Raw genomic sequence first — 4848 nt, 5'->3', positions numbered from 1 at the left:
CTATCTAGATTTCCCTCTGGCCTGATTTTCTGGTTTATCCAATATATCATTAGCAAATCTCTTAACATTAGCTTAGGATGATGTTTTTAGGATATTCCCGAAAATAGACGTTAGGGAGCATGTCCCTTTGAATTATTGACACGGGCTACTCTTACGAGGCCAAAGGAATGTAACATGTGTATGTACCTAGCATATTTCCTACTAAGCATTGTAAGCTCACCCTTCGTTGATTCCCCTTTCAAGTGGATACAAGACTTTTGAGGATGACACTTCCCTTTTATTTGTTTTGATTATGTAATTTGGCATATATGTATATTTGTTGCCATCCCACATTATAGCTAATTAGAATATTGAAACTTTGGGTTGAGGTGCATATTTGATTAAGTGTAATCTCATTTATAATGTATGATTGTATTTGGTACTTGGAGGAAATTATGTATTTGAGGCCATAAGGCCATTTTAGTTTAAATGTATGGAATACACTTTAATGCTCACTCATATGCATGGTTCAATTTGTTTAACTGATGTATAAGGCCATGAGGCCATTTCACTTTCATTGTATGGATCTTAGTATATTGCACTCATCCATGTATGTTATACACACACTTCTTGGCTCATAATTGTCCTTGCCATGTGTAGACGCTTTAGAATGGACTTTTTTTTATCATGTTTGAGCATTGGGTATGCTTGGAAGTACTTTGGATTAGGTTATTGCATTTCATTTATTTCACAAAGGCATTTTTCTTCTCCCAAGCAGTCTCAGCTGATTACTTCGGCAGTTTCAGTCTCTTGTGAGAGTCAACCGACTGATTTAGGTTTTCCCTCGAAAAGTGTTCTGCCCATATTTTTGCCTAGTTTCAGCCAACTAACTTTTGAAAGTCAGCCGATTGATTTTCCTGCTTCATCAGCTTTGTGTTGTCATCTTCATATAGTCATATCTCCATCGTTTTTTTATCCAAATAGGGTCAAATTTGTGTTCAAACTAATCGGCTTGAAGTCAGCTTTCCATTGGTGCTAATCTCACTCAGAGATTACAGTCGTACAATGAGTCAAGACCTTTTTAGTGAGATATGTTCAAGTAATCTCTAAATTCGATGATGCCTTTTGTGGCAATTTCATCTCCTTATTGTTTGGGACTTAACATAATATTGTTGTACGATTAGTATGATGTTAGTATACTTTATTTGATTCATTTTTTGGGCTATATTAGCTATCTAGGCTAGTGTGGGCTTTAGTTTCCGTGTTTGGGATCCTTTTTTATTCTTTTGTCCTTAGCTTCCTCAGTTGCTCTTGAGTTTTAGTCTCGTTGATTTAATTTGTGGTTCTCTCATTCATCTACTTATTGTTTGGGACTTTACATAATGTTGTTGCATGATTAGTATGATGTTAGTCGATGATGAGCGTTGAAAAGTGCACATCTAAACCCCTTAAGCTTAGGCATTCTAGCACCTTTATCTATCTTACTTTACCGTTTTAGATTGATTTCGTATTATTTCCATTTTCAGGCACTTATCCTGAAAATAAGCTAACTCAGCCAAATAAGAGCTTAATTGAAGCAATTCTGGGATTAAACAAAGAAATGAGCAAAGTGGAGAAAGAAGAAAGCAAATGAAGCCAAAGGTCGAAAGCAGCAAAATTCGATCGATCCAAGTTCAAGGTTCGATCGATCAAACAATGATCGATCTTAGCACTTCAAGATAGATCCAAGCCTTGGCCCAAAAGCATAAAGTCCAAAAGTTCGATCGATCCAAGTTCGATCGAACACTTTTGTCCTTATTCAAATGATTGATCCTATCCACAGTTGTACCACCCACTAACCACTTTTGTCCTTTTCCCATAAATATCCCCCAAAATATCTCAGATTTGTCTTTTTCCAAAAAGCTCAACCAGTTGGATCGATCCAGCCTAAGTTCAATGGATCTTAGCCAGTTCGATTGATCCAAGTCCAAGGTTCAATCGATCGAACTTCTTCCAGTGCAAAAAAGTTAAAATTCCATCTCATTAAAAGTTGTCCTTTATCCAATCATTAGGAAATATTGTATACACGACCCCAGCTCATTTTGGGTGTCATTTTGACCTACCTATATAAGGATAATGATTTCTTTTTACAAAAGAGGGGGAGGAAGAGCCAATATCATTTTCACATAATCTCTTGGAGAACAAGCTTAGAGGAGGAGGAGGCTAGAGACACCATTGGAGTTCTTCATCAACAAGGAGCAGATTTCAACCATGGAGTTAGCCCTTGAAAGTTGGAGCAACATCACCATGAGTGGCTAGACATCCTCTTGGGGCTAGAGTTAGCCCCAAGCATGCTTTCTATATCTTAATCTTGTGTATTATTGCGGGATTAGTATTGTAATTGATGTTTTGACACCTTGATATATATAGATCTTGTTTACTCAATGATTTATGTGGTTTAATGCTTCCAATTGATCATTTCATTCTATCCATATGTCTATGTATGTTAGAGTAAATGTTCATGTGTTTGTCTCTAGATTTTATGTTATTGATGCATGTCTATGTGTATTAATGCTATAGATTTGGAGATTGTCAAAACATAGTGCTTAAAGGAGTGCTCTTGTGATTCTCTTGATGGTTCATACTTATTCCTTAATGGATTGTGCCTCTCCCCTAGTTTATTTTCATGCTAGTAGTGTAGTGTTAAATGGGAGGACAATCTATGCTTGTTGTTTGATGATCCAAGCTTTTGAATACAAGAAGCATATGTCTCTATCCTTGTGTTGTATTTGGATTGTGAGCTTAATGAAAGGATTAATGACTTGTCTTGATCTATTGTGCCTTTCACATGTTGTTTAGACAATATATGCTTCATTGCTTAGATATATTGTGCCTTTCACATGATGTTTAGATAATACATGCTTAACTAGTCATCCTTGCTTGTTGAACCAACCAAACACACACACACATCAATATTGCAACACACCATTTGCCCTCATTAGTCATTTGTCAATGGTATAGAAATGCATTGCTTGGTGGTGATCTCTAAACCCCAAGATCTCTCTCTCTATTACTTACTCTTAATTGCATTCTTTTGTTATCACTTAGTTTAATTTAGTTGTTATCTAATCAACCAACCAACCAATTGTTTGATCACTCGACCTACTAGCCCTAATAACGATTCCACGACATTGTTCGATCCTCACAATCCCTTGGGACGATCCCTACTCGCCCTAGCTATATTTATAGTGAAAGGTAGTAGTGGCTTCTATAAATGTAAAACTCTTGGCCCTCGCCTTAAAATTCATACTCTCAAGTTTGACGGTGATGCGGCAAACGCCCGTACCAGTTTTGGTGCCGTTGCTGGGGACTGGATTGATTAGATTTAGCAACGTCGGATTTGTGGAATTGATTAGGATTAGTACTCTTTTGATCATGTCTTTACTTTATTTTTTTTATTTTTCTTTTTGGTTACTTATTGTGTTGTTCTTACTTAACTAGGTGCATTGTTGGAGAGGAAGCAAGCAAAGGAGCATTCAAGCTAAGTAAGCAAAGAAAGTAAAAAGCTAAAAATTCTAAAAATTTGCCAAGCTAAGCTTTTATTTTTGGAGTTGAAGTGCTAAAGGACCTTTGTGAGACTTTCTTTACTCAATCCCTTAGTTAAATCATCGGCCCGCGTGGAGGCTTATTTTTAATTGTTCTTGTATCATTGTTGTTAAAGCATGGGAGTATGAATTAAGTGTTTGTGGAAGAAGTTTAATTGCATTGTTGTGAAGGCATAGTGTTTGTCATTCTTTGTATTTGTTGTGTTTTGCATTGTGCATGCATGGACGTCGTTTATTAAGACCAACTCTTGTCCCTCTTGATTTGCATCTTGAATCTATCGTTAGAAACCCTAGAGGAAGAGGAAGTTCAAATAGAACCCATCTATCAATGGATGACCATAACGATAATCATGTTGAGGACCTTGGTGACATAGACCAACAAAGTATCCTTCATCCCAATATGCACAATAAAAACATACAAGTACCATTAGGCATGCCAAGGCCATTCATTCACCAACCACCACAACAACAAAGCCAAGTTCCATATGGAATGCCAAGGCCAATGTATGCTCCACAACCTCCCATCATCAATCAAGGAATTCAAAACCAAGGTGTTCATATTGCACCTCAAGTAGCTAATCCACCTCTTGTTTTAAGAGACCATTATGTGCCTAATGAATATAATGCACCTACATGCATCCAATTGCCTCCATTTAGAGCACATCATTATGAAATTAAGCCACAAACCATTCAAATGCTTCCTAACTATCATGGACTTCCAAGCGAAGAACCTTACAAGCATTTGGATGAGTTTCTTGAAATATGCTCCACCGTAAAATATACGGACATGCCGGAAGAGGTTTTAGGACTCAAACTTTTTCCATTCACCTTAAAAGATAAGGCAAAGTATTGGTTTAACAATCTTAGGCCTTTTTCAATCACTTCTTAGACAAAAATGCAACAAAAGTTCTTGAAGAAGTACTATCCGGTTTCTAAGATCAATGCCATGAGAACTTCAATTCGAGAATTTTCACATGGGGATGGAGAAACGTTTCATGAGGCATGGGAACGCTTCAATGAATTGCTTAGGAAGTGTCCACATCATGACATGTCCAAATGGCAATTAGTTTAATATTTCTTTGAGAGCTTATCGGACAATTATAAGGGTATGGTTGATGCTTCCATGGGTGGCTCATACATTGATAGGCATGAGGATGACGTGTGGCGTCTTTATGAAAGTATGAGTGAAAATTCTTTGCATAGAACACTATCATCCAAGAATGGTAGAAATTCACAAGGTAGGAAGAGTGTTGGCTTACATCAAGTTGACCATTCAAATGAAATA

General features: G+C 36.9%; 1 pseudogene; it reads right to left on the bottom strand.

Annotated features, from left to right (window-relative positions):
- Nucleotides 1-4514: 4514 nt before the first annotated feature.
- LOC132280333 (small nucleolar RNA R71) lies at nucleotides 4515-4613 on the bottom strand (annotated as a pseudogene).
- Between the last annotated feature and the right edge of the window lie 235 nt (nucleotides 4614-4848).

This window comes from Cornus florida, unplaced genomic scaffold (assembly GCF_030987335.1).
Source record: "Cornus florida cultivar Cherokee Brave unplaced genomic scaffold, ASM3098733v1 CherokeeBrave_3.0.0_Hap2_Chr10, whole genome shotgun sequence".
NCBI lineage: Eukaryota > Viridiplantae > Streptophyta > Magnoliopsida > Cornales > Cornaceae > Cornus > Cornus florida.
Note: the sequence above shows the minus strand (reverse complement) of the source record. Positions and strands in the feature narration are given on the sequence as shown.